This window comes from Pseudophryne corroboree, chromosome 3 (genome assembly GCF_028390025.1).
Source record: "Pseudophryne corroboree isolate aPseCor3 chromosome 3, aPseCor3.hap2, whole genome shotgun sequence".
NCBI lineage: Eukaryota > Metazoa > Chordata > Amphibia > Anura > Myobatrachidae > Pseudophryne > Pseudophryne corroboree.
Genome location: NC_086446.1, coordinates 113,862,729 through 113,875,979, shown reverse-complemented (window position 1 = coordinate 113,875,979; position 13,251 = coordinate 113,862,729). Strand labels below are relative to the sequence as shown.

The window sequence follows — 13,251 nt, the reverse complement described above, 5'->3', positions numbered from 1 at the left end:
AGCTGTGTCAGGGCATGTTGGAATGTGTAGTTTCTCAACAGCTGGAGGGCCGCAGTTTGGGCATGCCTGATCTACAGCAACACCACACTGGATACGCCCAATCTCATCTGATCTTGGAAACTAAGCAGTGTTTGGCCTGGTTAGTACTTGGATGGGAGACCACCTGGGAATACAAGGTGCTGTAGATATTTTTATACTGCCAACACCGTTCTGTTGATGCATTCCATTTTCAAACGTATTCATTTATGAACCAGTAGTTAGAAGTAGAAAAGTTCTAACAGAAACCCCAAAGCTCATCTACAGCCACACCACACTGGATACGCCCAATCTCAACTGATCTTGGAAGCTAAGCAGTGTTGGGCCTGGTTAGTACTTGGATGGGAGACCACCTGGAAATACAAGGTGCTGTAGATATTTTTATACTGCCAACACCGTTCTGTTGATGCATTCCATTTTAAAACGTATTCATTTATGAACCGGTAGTTAGAAGTAGAAAAGTTCTAACAGAAACCAGAAAGTTCATCTACAGCAACACCACACTGGATACGCCCAATCTCATCTGATCTTGGAAGCTAAGCAGTGTTGGGCCTGGTTAGTACTTGGATGGGAGACCACCTGGGAATACAAGGTGCTGTAGATATTTTTTTTTATACTGCCAACACCGTTCTGTTGATGCATTCCATTTTCAAACGTATTCATTTATGAACCAGTAGTTAGAAGTAGAAAAGTTCTAACAGAAACCACAAAGCTCATCTACAGCCACACCACACTGGATACGCCCAATCTCATCTGATCTTGGAAGCTAAGCAGTGTTGGGCCTGGTTAGTACTTGGATGGGAGACCACCTGGGAATACAAGGTGCTGTAGATATTTTTTTTTATACTGCCAACACCGTTCTGTTGATGCATTCCATTTTCAAACGTATTCATTTATGAACCAGTAGTTAGAAGTAGAAAAGTTCTAACAGAAACCACAAAGCTCATCTACAGCCACACCACACTGGATACGCCCAATCTCCTCTGATCTTGGAAGCTAAGCAGTGTTGGGCCTGGTTAGTACTTGGATGGGAGACCACCTGGGAATACAAGGTGCTGTAGATATTTTTATACTGCCAACACCGTTCTGTTGATGCATTCCATTTTCAAACGTATTCATTTATGAACCAGTAGTTAGAAGTAGAAAAGTTCTAACAGAAACCACAAAGCTCATCTACAGCCACACCACACTGGATACGCCCAATCTCATCTGATCTTGGAAGCTAAGCAGTGTTGGGCCTGGTTAGTACTTGGATGGGAGACCACCTGGGAATACAAGGTGCTGTAGATATTTTTATACTGCCAACACCGTTCTGTTGATGCATTCCATTTTCAAACGTATTCATTTATGAACCAGTAGTTAGAAGTAGAAAAGTTCTAACAGAAACCACAAAGCTCATCTACAGCCACACCACACTGGATACGCCCAATCTCATCTGATCTTGGAAGCTAAGCAGTGTTGGGCCTGGTTGGTACTTGGATGGGAGACCACCTGGAAATACAAGGTGCTGTAGATATTTTTATACTGCCAACACCGTTCTGTTGATGCATTCCATTTTAAAACGTATTCATTTATGAACCGGTAGTTAGAAGTAGAAAAGTTCTAACAGAAACCAGAAAGTTCATCTACAGCAACACCACACTGGATACGCACAATCTCATCTGATCTTGGAAGCTAAGCAGTGTTGGGTCTGGTTAGTACTTGGATGGGAGACCACCTGGGAATACAAGGTGCTGTAGATATTTTTATACTGCCAACACCGTTCTGTTGATGCATTCCATTTTCAAAAGTATTCATTTATGAACCAGTAGTTAGAAGTAGAAAAGTTCTAACAGAAACCACTAAGCTCATCTACAGCCACACCACACTGGATACGCCCAATCTCATCTGATCTTGGAAGCTAAGCAGTGTTGGGCCTGGTTAGTACTTGGATGGGAGACCACCTGGGAATACAAGGTGCTGTAGATATTTTTTTTTATACTGCCAACACCGTTCTGTTGATGCATTCCATTTTCAAACGTATTCATTTATGAACCAGTAGTTAGAAGTAGAAAAGTTCTAACAGAAACCACAAAGCTCATCTACAGCCACACCACACTGGATACGCCCAATCTAATCTGATCTTGGAAGCTAAGCAGTGTTGGGCCTGGTTAGTACTTGGATGGGAGACCACCTGGGAATACAAGGTGCTGTAGATATTTTTATACTGCCAACACCGTTCTGTTGATGCATTCCATTTTCAAACGTATTCATTTATGAACCAGTAGTTAGAAGTAGAAAAGTTCTAACAGAAACCCCAAAGCTCATCTACAGCAACACCACACTGGATACGCCCAATCTCATCTGATCTTGGAAGCTAAGCAGTGTTGGGCCTGGTTAGTACTTGGATGGGAGACCACCTGGGAATACAAGGTGCTGTAGATATTTTTATACTGCCAACACCGTTCTGTTGATGCATTCCATTTTCAAATGTATTCATTTATGAACCAGTAGTTAGAAGTAGAAAAGTTCTAACAGAAACCACAAAGCTCATCTACAGCCACACCACACTGGATACGCCCAATCTCATCTGATCTTGGAAGCTAAGCAGTGTTGGGCCTGGTTAGTACTTGGGTGGGAGACCACCTGGGAATACAAGGTGCTGTAGATATTTTTATACTGCCAACACCGTGCTGTTGATGCATTCCATTTTCAAATATATTCATTTATGAACCAGTAGTTAGAAGTAGAAAAGTTCTTACAGAAACCACTAAGCTCATCTACAGCCACACCACACTGGATACGCCCAATCTCATCTGATCTTGGAAGCTAAGCAGTGTTGGGCCTGGTTAGTACTTGGATGGGAGACCACCTGGGAATACAAGGTGCTGTAGATATTTTTTTTTATACTGCCAACACCATTCTGTTGTTGCATTCCATCTTCAAACGTATTCATTTATGAACCTGTAGTTAGAAGTAGAAAAGTTCTAACAGAAACCACAAAGCTCATCTACAGCCACACCACACTGGATACGCCCAATCTCCTCTGATCTTGGAAGCTAAGCAGTGTTGGGCCTGGTTAGTACTTGGATGGGAGACCACCTGGGAATACAAGGTGCTGTAGATATTTTTATACTGCCAACACCGTTCTGTTGATGCATTCCATTTTCAAACGTATTCATTTATGAACCAGTAGTTAGAAGTAGAAAAGTTCTAACAGAAACCACAAAGCTCATCTACAGCAACACCACACTGGATACGCCCAATCTCATCTGATCTTGGAAGCTAAGCAGTGTTGGGCCTGGTTAGTACTTGGATGGGAGACCACCTGGGAATACAAGGTGCTGTAGATATTTTTATACTGCCAACACCGTTCTGTTGATGCATTCCATTTTCAAACGTATTCATTTATGAACCAGTAGTTAGAAGTAGAAAAGTTCTAACAGAAACCACTAAGCTCATCTACAGCCACACCACACTGGATACGCCCAATCTCATCTGATCTTGGAAGCTAAGCAGTGTTGGGCCTGCTTAGTACTTGGATGGGAGACCACCTGGGAATACAAGGTGCTGTAGATATTTTTTTTTATACTGCCAACACCGTTCTGTTGATGCATTCCATCTTCAAACGTATTCATTTATGAACCAGTAGTTAGAAGTAGAAAAGTTCTAACAGAAACCACAAAGCTCATCTACAGCCACACCACACTGGATACGCCCAATCTCCTCTGATCTTGGAAGCTAAGCAGTGTTGGGCCTGGTTAGTACTTGGATGGGAGACCACCTGGGAATACAAGGTGCTGTAGATATTTTTATACTGCCAACACCGTTCTGTTGATGCATTCCATTTTCAAACGTATTCATTTATGAACCAGTAGTTAGAAGTAGAAAAGTTCTAACAGAAACCACAAAGCTCATCTACAGCCACACCACACTGGATACGCCCAATCTCATCTGATCTTGGAAGCTAAGCAGTGTTGGGCCTGGTTAGTACTTGGATGGGAGACCACCTGGGAATACAAGGTGCTGTAGATATTTTTATACTGCCAACACCGTTCTGTTGATGCATTCCATTTTAAAACGTATTCATTTATGAACCAGTAGTTAGAAGTAGAAAAGTTCTAACAGAAACCAGAAAGTTCATCTACAGCAGGCATGTCCAAACTGCGGCCCTCCAGCTGTTGTGAAACTACATATCCCAGCATGTCCTGACACCGTTTTGCTGTCAGAGAATGCTAAAGCTGTGTCAGGGCATGTTGGAATGTGTAGTTTCTCAACAGCTGGAGGGCCGCAGTTTGGGCATGCCTGATCTACAGCAACACCACACTGGATACGCCCAATCTCATCTGATCTTGGAAACTAAGCAGTGTTTGGCCTGGTTAGTACTTGGATGGGAGACCACCTGGGAATACAAGGTGCTGTAGATATTTTTATACTGCCAACACCGTTCTGTTGATGCATTCCATTTTCAAACGTATTCATTTATGAACCAGTAGTTAGAAGTAGAAAAGTTCTAACAGAAACCACAAAGCTCATCTACAGCCACACCACACTGGATACGCCCAATCTCATCTGATCTTGGAAGCTAAGCAGTGTTGGGCCTGGTTAGTACTTGGATGGGAGACCACCTGGGAATACAAGGTGCTGTAGATATTTTTTTTTATACTGCCAACACCGTTCTGTTGATGCATTCCATCTTCAAACGTATTCATTTATGAACCAGTTGTTAGAAGTAGAAAAGTTCTAACAGAAACCACAAAGCTCATCTACAGCCACACCACACTGGATACGCCCAATCTCTTCTGATCTTGGAAACTAAGCAGTGTTGGGCCTGGTTAGTACTTGGATGGGAGACCACCTGGGAATACAAGGTGCTGTAGATATTTTTATACTGCCAACACCGTTCTGTTGATGCATTCCATTTTCAAACGTATTCATTTATGAACCAGTAGTTAGAAGTAGAAAAGTTCTAACAGAAACCACAAAGCTCATCTACAGCAACACCACACTGGATACGCCCAATCTCATCTGATCTTGGAAGCTAAGCAGTGTTGGGCCTGGTTAGTACTTGGATGGGAGACCACCTGGGAATACAAGGTGCTGTAGATATTTTTATACTGCCAACACCGTTCTGTTGATGCATTCCATTTTCAAATGTATTCATTTATGAACCAGTAGTTAGAAGTAGAAAAGTTCTAACAGAAACCACAAAGCTCATCTACAGCCACACCACACTGGATACGCCCAATCTCATCTGATCTTGGAAGCTAAGCAGTGTTGGGCCTGGTTAGTACTTGGATGGGAGACCACCTGGGAATACAAGGTGCTGTAGATATTTTTATACTGCCAACACCGTTCTGTTGATGCATTCCATTTTCAAACGTATTCATTTATGAACCAGTAGTTAGAAGTAGAAAAGTTCTAACAGAAACCACTAAGCTCATCTACAGCCACACCACACTGGATACGCCCAATCTCATCTGATCTTGGAAGCTAAGCAGTGTTGGGCCTGGTTAGTACTTGGATGGGAGACCACCTGGGAATACAAGGTGCTGTAGATATTTTTTTTATACTGCCAACACCGTTCTGTTGATGCATTCCATCTTCAAACGTATTCATTTATGAACCAGTAGTTAGAAGTAGAAAAGTTCTAACAGAAACCACAAAGCTCATCTACAGCCACACCACACTGGATACGCCCAATCTCCTCTGATCTTGGAAGCTAAGCAGTGTTGGGCCTGGTTAGTACTTGGGTGGGAGACCACCTGGGAATACAAGGTGCTGTAGATATTTTTATACTGCCAACACCGTTCTGTTGATGCATTCCATTTTCAAACGTATTCATTTATGAACCAGTAGTTAGAAGTAGAAAAGTTCTAACAGAAACCACAAAGCTCATCTACAGCCACACCACACTGGATACGCCCAATCTCATCTGATCTTGGAAGCTAAGCAGTGTTGGGCCTGGTTAGTACTTGGATGGGAGACCACCTGGGAATACAAGGTGCTGTAGATATTTTTATACTGCCAACACCGTTCTGTTGATGCATTCCATTTTAAAACGTATTCATTTATGAACTAGTAGTTAGAAGTAGAAAAGTTCTAACAGAAACCAGAAAGTTCATCTACAGCAGGCATGTCCAAACTGCGGCCCTCCAGCTGTTGTGAAACTACATATCCCAGCATGTCCTGACACAGTTTTGCTGTCAGAGAATGCTAAAGCTGTGTCAGGGCATGTTGGAATGTGTAGTTTCTCAACAGCTGGAGGGCCGCAGTTTGGGCATGCCTGATCTACAGCAACACCACACTGGATACGCCCAATCTCATCTGATCTTGGAAACTAAGCAGTGTTTGGCCTGGTTAGTACTTGGATGGGAGACCACCTGGGAATACAAGGTGCTGTAGACATTTTTATACTGCCAACACCGTTCTGTTGATGCATTCCATTTTCAAACGTATTCATTTATGAACCAGTAGTTAGAAGTAGAAAAGTTCTAACAGAAACCCCAAAGCTCATCTACAGCCACACCACACTGGATACGCCCAATCTCAACTGATCTTGGAAGCTAAGCAGTGTTGGGCCTGGTTAGTACTTGGATGGGAGACCACCTGGAAATACAAGGTGCTGTAGATATTTTTATACTGCCAACACCGTTCTGTTGATGCATTCCATTTTAAAACGTATTCATTTATGAACCGGTAGTTAGAAGTAGAAAAGTTCTAACAGAAACCAGAAAGTTCATCTACAGCAACACCACACTGGATACGCCCAATCTCATCTGATCTTGGAAGCTAAGCAGTGTTGGGTCTGGTTAGTACTTGGATGGGAGACCACCTGGGAATACAAGGTGCTGTAGATATTTTTATACTGCCAACACCGTTCTGTTGATGCATTCCATTTTCAAACGTATTCATTTATGAACCAGTAGTTAGAAGTAGAAAAGTTCTAACAGAAACCACTAAGCTCATCTACAGCCACACCACACTGGATACGCCCAATCTCATCTGATCTTGGAAGCTAAGCAGTGTTGGGCCTGGTTAGTACTTGGATGGGAGACCACCTGGGAATACAAGGTGCTGTAGATATTTTTTTTTATACTGCCAACACCGTTCTGTTGATGCATTCCATCTTCAAACGTATTCATTTATGAACCAGTAGTTAGAAGTAGAAAAGTTCTAACAGAAACCACAAAGCTCATCTACAGCCACACCACACTGGATACGCCCAATCTCCTCTGATCTTGGAAGCTAAGCAGTGTTGGGCCTGGTTAGTACTTGGATGGGAGACCACCTGGGAATACAAGGTGCTGTAGATATTTTTATACTGCCAACACCGTTCTGTTGATGCATTCCATTTTCAAATGTATTCATTTATGAACCAGTAGTTAGAAGTAGAAAAGTTCTAACAGAAACCACAAAGCTCATCTACAGCCACACCACACTGGATACGCCCAGTCTCATCTGATCTTGGAAGCTAAGCAGTGTTGGGCCTGGTTAGTACTTGGATGGGAGACCACCTGGTAATACAAGGTGCTGTATATATTTTTATACTGCCAACACCGTTCTGTTGATGCATTCAATTTTCAAATGTATTCATTTATGAACCAGTAGTTAGAAGTAGAAAAGTTCTTACAGAAACCACTAAGCTCATCTACAGCCACACCACACTGGATACGCCCAATCTCATCTGATCTTGGAAGCTAAGCAGTGTTGGGCCTGGTTAGTACTTGGATGGGAGACCACCTGGGAATACAAGGTGCTGTAGATATTTTTTTTTATACTGCCAACACCGTTCTGTTGATGCATTCCATCTTCAAACGTATTCATTTATGAACCAGTAGTTAGAAGTAGAAAAGTTCTAACAGAGACCACAAAGCTCATCTACAGCCACACCACACTGGATACGCCCAATCTCCTCTGATCTTGGAAGCTAAGCAGTGTTGGGCCTGGTTAGTACTTGGATGGGAGACCACCTGGGAATACAAGGTGCTGTAGATATTTTTATACTGCCAACACCGTTCTGTTGATGCATTCCATTTTCAAACGTATTCATTTATGAACCAGTAGTTGGAAGTAGAAAAGTTCTAACAGAAACCACAAAGCTCATCTACAGCCACACCACACTGGATATGCCCAATCTCATCTGATCTTGGAAGCCAAGCAGTGTTGGGCCTGGTTAGTACTTGGATGGGAGACCACCTGGGAATACAAGGTGCTGTAGATATTTTTATACTGCCAACACCGTTCTGTTGATGCATTCCATTTTCAAATGTATTCATTTATGAACCAGTAGTTAGTAGTAGAAAAGTTCAAACAGAAACCACAAAGCTCATCTACAGCCACACCACACTGGATACGCCCAATCTCATCTGATCTTGGAAACTAAGCAGTGTTGGGCCTGGTTAGTACTTGGATGGGAGACCACCTGGGAATACAAGGTGCTGTAGATATTTTTATACTGCCAACACCGTTCTGTTGATGCATTCCATTTTCAAACGTATTCATTTATGAACCAGTAGTTAGAAGTAGAAAAGTTCTAACAGAAACCACAAAGCTCATCTACAGCCACACCACACTGGATACGCCCAATCTCATCTGATCTTGGAAGCTAAGTAGTGTTGGGCCTGGTTAGTACTTGGATGGGAGACCACCTGCGAATACAAGGTGCTATAGATAATTTTATACTGCCAACACCGTTCTGTTGATGCATTCCATTTTAAAACGTATTCATTTATGAACCGGTAGTTAGAAGTAGAAAAGTTCTAATAGAAACCAGAAAGTTCATCTACAGCAACACCACACTGGATTCGCCCAATCTCATCTGATCTTGGAAGCTAAGCAGTGTTGGGCCTGGTTAGTACTTGGATGGGAGACCACCTGGGAATACAAGGTGCTGTAGATATTTTTTTTTATACTGCCAACACCGTTCTGTTGATGCATTCCATCTTCAAACGTATTCATTTATGAACCAGTAGTTAGAAGTAGAAAAGTTCAAACAGAAACCACAAAGGTCATCTACAGCTACACCACACTGGATACGCCCAATCTCATCTGATCTTGGAAGCTAAGCAGTGTTGGGCCTGGTTAGTACTTGGATGGGAGACCACCTGGGAATACAAGGTGCTGTAGATATTTTTATACTGCCAACACCGTTCTGTTGATGCATTCCATTTTAAAACGTATTCATTTATGAACCAGTAGTTAGAAGTAGAAAAGTTCTAACAGAAACCACTAAGCTCATCTACAGCCACACCACACTGGATACGCCCAATCTCATCTGATCTTGGAAGCTAAGCAGTGTTGGGCCTGGTTAGTACTTGGATGGGAGACCACCTGGGAATACAAGGTGCTGTAGATATTTTTTTTTATACTGCCAACACCGTTCTGTTGATGCATTCCATTTTCAAACGTATTCATTTATGAACCAGTAGTTAGAAGTAGAAAAGTTCTAACAGAAACCACAAAGCTCATCTACAGCCACACCACACTGGATACGCCCAATCTCATCTGATCTTGGAAGCTAAGCAGTGTTGGGCCTGGTTAGTACTTGGATGGGAGACCACCTGGGAATACAAGGTGCTGTAGATATTTTTATACTGCCAACACCGTTCTGTTGATGCATTCCATTTTCAAACGTATTCATTTATGAACCAGTAGTTAGAAGTAGAAAAGTTCTAACAGAAACCACAAAGCTCATCTACAGCAACACCACACTGGATACGCCCAATCTCATCTGATCTTGGAAGCTAAGCAGTGTTGGGCCTGGTTAGTACTTGGATGGGAGACCACCTGGGAATACAAGGTGCTGTAGATATTTTTATACTGCCAACACCGTTCTGTTGATGCATTCCATTTTCAAATGTATTCATTTATGAACCAGTAGTTAGAAGTAGAAAAGTTCTAACAGAAACCACAAAGCTCATCTACAGCCACACCACACTGGATACGCCCAATCTCATCTGATCTTGGAAGCTAAGCAGTGTTGGGCCTGGTTAGTACTTGGATGGGAGACCACCTGGGAATACAAGGTGCTGTAGATATTTTTATACTGCCAACACCGTTCTGTTGATGCATTAGATTTTCAAACGTATTCATTTATGAACCAGTAGTTAGAAGTAGAAAAGTTCTAACAGAAACCACTAAGCTCATCTACAGCCACACCACACTGGATACGCCCAATCTCATCTGATCTTGGAAGCTAAGCAGTGTTGGGCCTGGTTAGTATTTGGATGGGAGACCACCTGGGAATACAAGGTGCTGTAGATATTTTTTTTTATACTGCCAACACCATTCTGTTGATGCATTCCATCTTCAAACGTATTCATTTATGAACCAGTAGTTAGAAGTAGAAAAGTTCTAACAGAAACCACAAATCTCATCTACAGCCACACCACACTGGATACGCCCAATCTCCTCTGATCTTGGAAGCTAAGCAGTGTTTGGCCTGGTTAGTACTTGGATGGGAGACCACCTGGGAATACAAGGTGCTGTAGATATTTTTATACTGCCAACACCGTTCTGTTGATGCATTCCATTTTCAAACGTATTCATTTATGAACCAGTATTTAGAAGTAGAAAAGTTCTAACAGAAACCACAAAGCTCATCTACAGCAACACCACACTGGATACGCCCAATCTCATCTGATCTTGGAAGCTAAGCAGTGTTGGGCCTGGTTAGTACTTGGATGGGAGACCACCTGGGAATACAAGGTGCTGTAGATATTTTTATACTGCCAACACCGTTCTGTTGATGCATTCCATTTTCAAACGTATTCATTTATGAACCAGTAGTTAGAAGTAGAAAAGTTCTAACAGAAACCACTAAGCTCATCTACAGCCACACCACACTGGATACGCCCAATCTCATCTGATCTTGGAAGCTAAGCAGTGTTGGGCCTGGTTAGTATTTGGATGGGAGACCACCTGGGAATACAAGGTGCTGTAGATATTTTTTTTTATACTGCCAACACCATTCTGTTGATGCATTCCATCTTCAAACGTATTCATTTATGAACCAGTAGTTAGAAGTAGAAAAGTTCTAACAGAAACCACAAAGCTCATCTACAGCCACACCACACTGGATACGCCCAATCTCCTCTGATCTTGGAAGCTAAGCAGTGTTGGGCCTGGTTAGTACTTGGATGGGAGACCACCTGGGAATACAAGGTGCTGTAGATATTTTTATACTGCCAACACCGTTCTGTTGATGCATTCCATTTTCAAACGTATTCATTTATGAACCAGTAGTTAGAAGTAGAAAAGTTCTAACAGAAACCACAGAGCTCATCTACAGCAACACCACACTGGATACGCCCAATCTCATCTGATCTTGGAAGCTAAGCAGTGTTGGGCCTGGTTAGTACTTGGATGGGAGACCACCTGGGAATACAAGGTGCTGTAGATATTTTTATACTGCCAACACCGTTCTGTTGATGCATTCCATTTTCAAACGTATTCATTTATGAACCAGTAGTTAGAAGTAGAAAAGTTCTAACAGAAACCACTAAGCTCATCTACAGCCACACCACACTGGATACGCCCAATCTCATCTGATCTTGGAAGCTAAGCAGTGTTGGGCCTGGTTAGTACTTGGATGGGAGACCACCTGGGAATACAAGGTGCTGTAGATATTTTTTTTATACTGCCAACAAAGTTCTGTTGATGCATTCCATTTTCAAATGTATTCATTTATGAACCAGTAGTTAGAAGTAGAAAAGTTCTAACAGAAACCACAAAGCTCATCTACAGCCACACCACACTGGATACGCCCAATCTCTTCTGATCTTGGAAACTAAGCAGTGTTGGGCCTGGTTAGTACTTGGATGGGAGACCACCTGGGAATACAAGGTGCTGTAGATATTTTTATACTGCCAACACCGTTCTGTTGATGCATTCCATTTTCAAACGTATTCATTTATGAACCAGTAGTTAGAAGTAGAAAAGTTCTAACAGAAACCACAAAGCTCATCTACAGCAACACCACACTGGATACGCCCAATCTCATCTGATCTTGGAAGCTAAGCAGTGTTGGGCCTGGTTAGTACTTGGATGGGAGACCACCTGGGAATACAAGGTGCTGTAGATATTTTTATACTGCCAACACCGTTCTGTTGATGCATTCCATTTTAAAACGTATTCATTTATGAACCAGTAGTTAGAAGTAGAAAAGTTCTAACAGAAACTACTAAGCTCATCTACAGCCACACCACACTGGATACGCCCAATCTCATCTGATCTTGGAAGCTAAGCAGTGTTGGGCCTGGTTAGTACTTGGATGGGAGACCACCTGGGAATACAAGGTGCTGTAGATATTTTTTTTTATACTGCCAACACCGTTCTGTTGATGCATTCCATTTTCAAACGTATTCATTTATGAACCAGTAGTTAGAAGTAGAAAAGTTCTAACAGAAACCACAAAGCTCATCTACAGCCACACCACACTGGATACGCCCAATCTCATCTGATCTTGGAAGCTAAGCAGTGTTGGGCCTGGTTAGTACTTGGATGGGAGACCACCTGGGAATACAAGGTGCTGTAGATATTTTTATACTGCCAACACCGTTCTGTTGATGCATTCCATTTTCAAACGTATTCATTTATGAACCAGTAGTTAGAAGTAGAAAAGTTCTAACAGAAACCACAAAGCTCATCTACAGCAACACCACACTGGATACGCCCAATCTCATCTGATCTTGGAAGCTAAGCAGTGTTGGGCCTGGTTAGTACTTGGATGGGAGACCACCTGGGAATACAAGGTGCTGTAGATATTTTTTTTTATACTGCCAACACCATTCTGTTGATGCATTCCATCTTCAAACGTATTCATTTATGAACCAGTAGTTAGAAGTAGAAAAGTTCTAACAGAAACCACAAAGCTCATCTACAGCCACACCACACTGGATACGCCCAATCTCCTCTGATCTTGGAAGCTAAGCAGTGTTGGGCCTGGTTAGTACTTGGATGGGAGACCACCTGGGAATACAAGGTGCTGTAGATATTTTTATACTGCCAACACCGTTCTGTTGATGCATTCCATTTTCAAACGTATTCATTTATGAACCAGTAGTTAGAAGTAGAAAAGTTCTAACAGAAACCACAAAGCTCATCTACAGCAACACCACACTGGATACGCCCAATCTCATCTGATCTTGGAAGCTAAGCAGTGTTGGGCCTGGTTAGTACTTGGATGGGAGACCACCTGGGAATACAAGGTGCTGTAGATATTTTTATACTGCC

General features: G+C 42.3%; 52 non-coding genes and 5 pseudogenes across 52 annotated transcripts; all 57 read left to right on the top strand.

Moving 5' to 3' along the window:
• Nucleotides 1–69: 69 nt before the first annotated feature.
• LOC134890766 (5S ribosomal RNA) lies at nt 70–188 on the top strand (annotated as a pseudogene).
• Nucleotides 189–295: 107 nt separating this feature from the next.
• On the top strand, nt 296–414 carry LOC134884432 (5S ribosomal RNA). Its single transcript, XR_010168580.1, has one exon. It is a non-coding gene; the product is annotated as a 5S ribosomal RNA (ribosomal RNA).
• A 107-nt stretch (nt 415–521) lies between these two features.
• Nucleotides 522–640, top strand: LOC135059750 (5S ribosomal RNA). Its single transcript, XR_010246150.1, has one exon. It is a non-coding gene; the product is annotated as a 5S ribosomal RNA (ribosomal RNA).
• Nucleotides 641–751: 111 nt separating this feature from the next.
• On the top strand, nt 752–870 carry LOC135069587 (5S ribosomal RNA). The gene has a single exon (XR_010255766.1). It is a non-coding gene; the product is annotated as a 5S ribosomal RNA (ribosomal RNA).
• Nucleotides 871–981: 111 nt separating this feature from the next.
• Nucleotides 982–1,100, top strand: LOC135062689 (5S ribosomal RNA). The gene has a single exon (XR_010249036.1). It is a non-coding gene; the product is annotated as a 5S ribosomal RNA (ribosomal RNA).
• A 107-nt stretch (nt 1,101–1,207) lies between these two features.
• On the top strand, nt 1,208–1,326 carry LOC135069576 (5S ribosomal RNA). The gene has a single exon (XR_010255755.1). It is a non-coding gene; the product is annotated as a 5S ribosomal RNA (ribosomal RNA).
• A 107-nt stretch (nt 1,327–1,433) lies between these two features.
• LOC135069813 (5S ribosomal RNA) lies at nt 1,434–1,552 on the top strand. The gene has a single exon (XR_010255995.1). It is a non-coding gene; the product is annotated as a 5S ribosomal RNA (ribosomal RNA).
• Nucleotides 1,553–1,659: 107 nt separating this feature from the next.
• Nucleotides 1,660–1,778, top strand: LOC134888044 (5S ribosomal RNA; annotated as a pseudogene).
• A 107-nt stretch (nt 1,779–1,885) lies between these two features.
• LOC135069564 (5S ribosomal RNA) lies at nt 1,886–2,004 on the top strand. Its single transcript, XR_010255744.1, has one exon. It is a non-coding gene; the product is annotated as a 5S ribosomal RNA (ribosomal RNA).
• A 111-nt stretch (nt 2,005–2,115) lies between these two features.
• On the top strand, nt 2,116–2,234 carry LOC135065955 (5S ribosomal RNA). The gene has a single exon (XR_010252219.1). It is a non-coding gene; the product is annotated as a 5S ribosomal RNA (ribosomal RNA).
• A 107-nt stretch (nt 2,235–2,341) lies between these two features.
• LOC135059748 (5S ribosomal RNA) lies at nt 2,342–2,460 on the top strand. Its single transcript, XR_010246148.1, has one exon. It is a non-coding gene; the product is annotated as a 5S ribosomal RNA (ribosomal RNA).
• A 107-nt stretch (nt 2,461–2,567) lies between these two features.
• On the top strand, nt 2,568–2,686 carry LOC134901049 (5S ribosomal RNA). Its single transcript, XR_010174546.1, has one exon. It is a non-coding gene; the product is annotated as a 5S ribosomal RNA (ribosomal RNA).
• A 107-nt stretch (nt 2,687–2,793) lies between these two features.
• Nucleotides 2,794–2,912, top strand: LOC135069553 (5S ribosomal RNA). Its single transcript, XR_010255733.1, has one exon. It is a non-coding gene; the product is annotated as a 5S ribosomal RNA (ribosomal RNA).
• Nucleotides 2,913–3,023: 111 nt separating this feature from the next.
• On the top strand, nt 3,024–3,142 carry LOC135062688 (5S ribosomal RNA). Its single transcript, XR_010249035.1, has one exon. It is a non-coding gene; the product is annotated as a 5S ribosomal RNA (ribosomal RNA).
• Nucleotides 3,143–3,249: 107 nt separating this feature from the next.
• Nucleotides 3,250–3,368, top strand: LOC135059747 (5S ribosomal RNA). The gene has a single exon (XR_010246147.1). It is a non-coding gene; the product is annotated as a 5S ribosomal RNA (ribosomal RNA).
• A 107-nt stretch (nt 3,369–3,475) lies between these two features.
• LOC135061098 (5S ribosomal RNA) lies at nt 3,476–3,594 on the top strand. The gene has a single exon (XR_010247490.1). It is a non-coding gene; the product is annotated as a 5S ribosomal RNA (ribosomal RNA).
• A 111-nt stretch (nt 3,595–3,705) lies between these two features.
• LOC135062687 (5S ribosomal RNA) lies at nt 3,706–3,824 on the top strand. Its single transcript, XR_010249034.1, has one exon. It is a non-coding gene; the product is annotated as a 5S ribosomal RNA (ribosomal RNA).
• A 107-nt stretch (nt 3,825–3,931) lies between these two features.
• Nucleotides 3,932–4,050, top strand: LOC135069541 (5S ribosomal RNA). The gene has a single exon (XR_010255721.1). It is a non-coding gene; the product is annotated as a 5S ribosomal RNA (ribosomal RNA).
• A 273-nt stretch (nt 4,051–4,323) lies between these two features.
• On the top strand, nt 4,324–4,442 carry LOC134890765 (5S ribosomal RNA; annotated as a pseudogene).
• A 107-nt stretch (nt 4,443–4,549) lies between these two features.
• Nucleotides 4,550–4,668, top strand: LOC135069530 (5S ribosomal RNA). Its single transcript, XR_010255710.1, has one exon. It is a non-coding gene; the product is annotated as a 5S ribosomal RNA (ribosomal RNA).
• A 111-nt stretch (nt 4,669–4,779) lies between these two features.
• On the top strand, nt 4,780–4,898 carry LOC135070724 (5S ribosomal RNA). Its single transcript, XR_010256877.1, has one exon. It is a non-coding gene; the product is annotated as a 5S ribosomal RNA (ribosomal RNA).
• A 107-nt stretch (nt 4,899–5,005) lies between these two features.
• LOC135059746 (5S ribosomal RNA) lies at nt 5,006–5,124 on the top strand. Its single transcript, XR_010246146.1, has one exon. It is a non-coding gene; the product is annotated as a 5S ribosomal RNA (ribosomal RNA).
• A 107-nt stretch (nt 5,125–5,231) lies between these two features.
• On the top strand, nt 5,232–5,350 carry LOC135069519 (5S ribosomal RNA). The gene has a single exon (XR_010255699.1). It is a non-coding gene; the product is annotated as a 5S ribosomal RNA (ribosomal RNA).
• A 107-nt stretch (nt 5,351–5,457) lies between these two features.
• LOC135069508 (5S ribosomal RNA) lies at nt 5,458–5,576 on the top strand. Its single transcript, XR_010255688.1, has one exon. It is a non-coding gene; the product is annotated as a 5S ribosomal RNA (ribosomal RNA).
• A 110-nt stretch (nt 5,577–5,686) lies between these two features.
• On the top strand, nt 5,687–5,805 carry LOC135063920 (5S ribosomal RNA). The gene has a single exon (XR_010250240.1). It is a non-coding gene; the product is annotated as a 5S ribosomal RNA (ribosomal RNA).
• Nucleotides 5,806–5,912: 107 nt separating this feature from the next.
• On the top strand, nt 5,913–6,031 carry LOC135069497 (5S ribosomal RNA). Its single transcript, XR_010255677.1, has one exon. It is a non-coding gene; the product is annotated as a 5S ribosomal RNA (ribosomal RNA).
• A 273-nt stretch (nt 6,032–6,304) lies between these two features.
• LOC134892897 (5S ribosomal RNA) lies at nt 6,305–6,423 on the top strand (annotated as a pseudogene).
• A 107-nt stretch (nt 6,424–6,530) lies between these two features.
• On the top strand, nt 6,531–6,649 carry LOC134884431 (5S ribosomal RNA). Its single transcript, XR_010168579.1, has one exon. It is a non-coding gene; the product is annotated as a 5S ribosomal RNA (ribosomal RNA).
• Nucleotides 6,650–6,756: 107 nt separating this feature from the next.
• On the top strand, nt 6,757–6,875 carry LOC135067338 (5S ribosomal RNA). The gene has a single exon (XR_010253557.1). It is a non-coding gene; the product is annotated as a 5S ribosomal RNA (ribosomal RNA).
• Nucleotides 6,876–6,982: 107 nt separating this feature from the next.
• On the top strand, nt 6,983–7,101 carry LOC135069486 (5S ribosomal RNA). Its single transcript, XR_010255666.1, has one exon. It is a non-coding gene; the product is annotated as a 5S ribosomal RNA (ribosomal RNA).
• A 111-nt stretch (nt 7,102–7,212) lies between these two features.
• Nucleotides 7,213–7,331, top strand: LOC135062686 (5S ribosomal RNA). The gene has a single exon (XR_010249033.1). It is a non-coding gene; the product is annotated as a 5S ribosomal RNA (ribosomal RNA).
• A 107-nt stretch (nt 7,332–7,438) lies between these two features.
• Nucleotides 7,439–7,557, top strand: LOC134890216 (5S ribosomal RNA; annotated as a pseudogene).
• Nucleotides 7,558–7,664: 107 nt separating this feature from the next.
• LOC135069475 (5S ribosomal RNA) lies at nt 7,665–7,783 on the top strand. The gene has a single exon (XR_010255655.1). It is a non-coding gene; the product is annotated as a 5S ribosomal RNA (ribosomal RNA).
• Nucleotides 7,784–7,894: 111 nt separating this feature from the next.
• LOC135062685 (5S ribosomal RNA) lies at nt 7,895–8,013 on the top strand. Its single transcript, XR_010249032.1, has one exon. It is a non-coding gene; the product is annotated as a 5S ribosomal RNA (ribosomal RNA).
• Nucleotides 8,014–8,120: 107 nt separating this feature from the next.
• LOC135065072 (5S ribosomal RNA) lies at nt 8,121–8,239 on the top strand. Its single transcript, XR_010251363.1, has one exon. It is a non-coding gene; the product is annotated as a 5S ribosomal RNA (ribosomal RNA).
• A 107-nt stretch (nt 8,240–8,346) lies between these two features.
• Nucleotides 8,347–8,465, top strand: LOC135064809 (5S ribosomal RNA). The gene has a single exon (XR_010251109.1). It is a non-coding gene; the product is annotated as a 5S ribosomal RNA (ribosomal RNA).
• Nucleotides 8,466–8,572: 107 nt separating this feature from the next.
• Nucleotides 8,573–8,691, top strand: LOC134886871 (5S ribosomal RNA). Its single transcript, XR_010170947.1, has one exon. It is a non-coding gene; the product is annotated as a 5S ribosomal RNA (ribosomal RNA).
• A 107-nt stretch (nt 8,692–8,798) lies between these two features.
• On the top strand, nt 8,799–8,917 carry LOC135063968 (5S ribosomal RNA). Its single transcript, XR_010250287.1, has one exon. It is a non-coding gene; the product is annotated as a 5S ribosomal RNA (ribosomal RNA).
• A 111-nt stretch (nt 8,918–9,028) lies between these two features.
• Nucleotides 9,029–9,147, top strand: LOC135058414 (5S ribosomal RNA). The gene has a single exon (XR_010244843.1). It is a non-coding gene; the product is annotated as a 5S ribosomal RNA (ribosomal RNA).
• Nucleotides 9,148–9,254: 107 nt separating this feature from the next.
• LOC135069464 (5S ribosomal RNA) lies at nt 9,255–9,373 on the top strand. The gene has a single exon (XR_010255644.1). It is a non-coding gene; the product is annotated as a 5S ribosomal RNA (ribosomal RNA).
• A 111-nt stretch (nt 9,374–9,484) lies between these two features.
• LOC135069453 (5S ribosomal RNA) lies at nt 9,485–9,603 on the top strand. Its single transcript, XR_010255633.1, has one exon. It is a non-coding gene; the product is annotated as a 5S ribosomal RNA (ribosomal RNA).
• Nucleotides 9,604–9,710: 107 nt separating this feature from the next.
• On the top strand, nt 9,711–9,829 carry LOC135059744 (5S ribosomal RNA). Its single transcript, XR_010246144.1, has one exon. It is a non-coding gene; the product is annotated as a 5S ribosomal RNA (ribosomal RNA).
• A 107-nt stretch (nt 9,830–9,936) lies between these two features.
• Nucleotides 9,937–10,055, top strand: LOC135069441 (5S ribosomal RNA). Its single transcript, XR_010255622.1, has one exon. It is a non-coding gene; the product is annotated as a 5S ribosomal RNA (ribosomal RNA).
• A 107-nt stretch (nt 10,056–10,162) lies between these two features.
• On the top strand, nt 10,163–10,281 carry LOC135061882 (5S ribosomal RNA). Its single transcript, XR_010248248.1, has one exon. It is a non-coding gene; the product is annotated as a 5S ribosomal RNA (ribosomal RNA).
• Nucleotides 10,282–10,392: 111 nt separating this feature from the next.
• LOC134886632 (5S ribosomal RNA) lies at nt 10,393–10,511 on the top strand. The gene has a single exon (XR_010170712.1). It is a non-coding gene; the product is annotated as a 5S ribosomal RNA (ribosomal RNA).
• Nucleotides 10,512–10,618: 107 nt separating this feature from the next.
• Nucleotides 10,619–10,737, top strand: LOC135059743 (5S ribosomal RNA). Its single transcript, XR_010246143.1, has one exon. It is a non-coding gene; the product is annotated as a 5S ribosomal RNA (ribosomal RNA).
• A 107-nt stretch (nt 10,738–10,844) lies between these two features.
• LOC135061881 (5S ribosomal RNA) lies at nt 10,845–10,963 on the top strand. The gene has a single exon (XR_010248247.1). It is a non-coding gene; the product is annotated as a 5S ribosomal RNA (ribosomal RNA).
• Nucleotides 10,964–11,074: 111 nt separating this feature from the next.
• On the top strand, nt 11,075–11,193 carry LOC135062684 (5S ribosomal RNA). The gene has a single exon (XR_010249031.1). It is a non-coding gene; the product is annotated as a 5S ribosomal RNA (ribosomal RNA).
• Nucleotides 11,194–11,300: 107 nt separating this feature from the next.
• On the top strand, nt 11,301–11,419 carry LOC135059741 (5S ribosomal RNA). Its single transcript, XR_010246141.1, has one exon. It is a non-coding gene; the product is annotated as a 5S ribosomal RNA (ribosomal RNA).
• Nucleotides 11,420–11,526: 107 nt separating this feature from the next.
• Nucleotides 11,527–11,645, top strand: LOC135069429 (5S ribosomal RNA). Its single transcript, XR_010255610.1, has one exon. It is a non-coding gene; the product is annotated as a 5S ribosomal RNA (ribosomal RNA).
• Nucleotides 11,646–11,755: 110 nt separating this feature from the next.
• Nucleotides 11,756–11,874, top strand: LOC135070723 (5S ribosomal RNA). Its single transcript, XR_010256876.1, has one exon. It is a non-coding gene; the product is annotated as a 5S ribosomal RNA (ribosomal RNA).
• A 107-nt stretch (nt 11,875–11,981) lies between these two features.
• Nucleotides 11,982–12,100, top strand: LOC135059740 (5S ribosomal RNA). The gene has a single exon (XR_010246140.1). It is a non-coding gene; the product is annotated as a 5S ribosomal RNA (ribosomal RNA).
• A 107-nt stretch (nt 12,101–12,207) lies between these two features.
• LOC135069417 (5S ribosomal RNA) lies at nt 12,208–12,326 on the top strand. Its single transcript, XR_010255599.1, has one exon. It is a non-coding gene; the product is annotated as a 5S ribosomal RNA (ribosomal RNA).
• Nucleotides 12,327–12,437: 111 nt separating this feature from the next.
• Nucleotides 12,438–12,556, top strand: LOC135069406 (5S ribosomal RNA). Its single transcript, XR_010255588.1, has one exon. It is a non-coding gene; the product is annotated as a 5S ribosomal RNA (ribosomal RNA).
• A 107-nt stretch (nt 12,557–12,663) lies between these two features.
• On the top strand, nt 12,664–12,782 carry LOC135059738 (5S ribosomal RNA). The gene has a single exon (XR_010246139.1). It is a non-coding gene; the product is annotated as a 5S ribosomal RNA (ribosomal RNA).
• A 111-nt stretch (nt 12,783–12,893) lies between these two features.
• LOC135062683 (5S ribosomal RNA) lies at nt 12,894–13,012 on the top strand. Its single transcript, XR_010249030.1, has one exon. It is a non-coding gene; the product is annotated as a 5S ribosomal RNA (ribosomal RNA).
• Nucleotides 13,013–13,119: 107 nt separating this feature from the next.
• LOC135059737 (5S ribosomal RNA) lies at nt 13,120–13,238 on the top strand. Its single transcript, XR_010246138.1, has one exon. It is a non-coding gene; the product is annotated as a 5S ribosomal RNA (ribosomal RNA).
• The last annotated feature ends 13 nt before the right edge of the window (nt 13,239–13,251 follow it).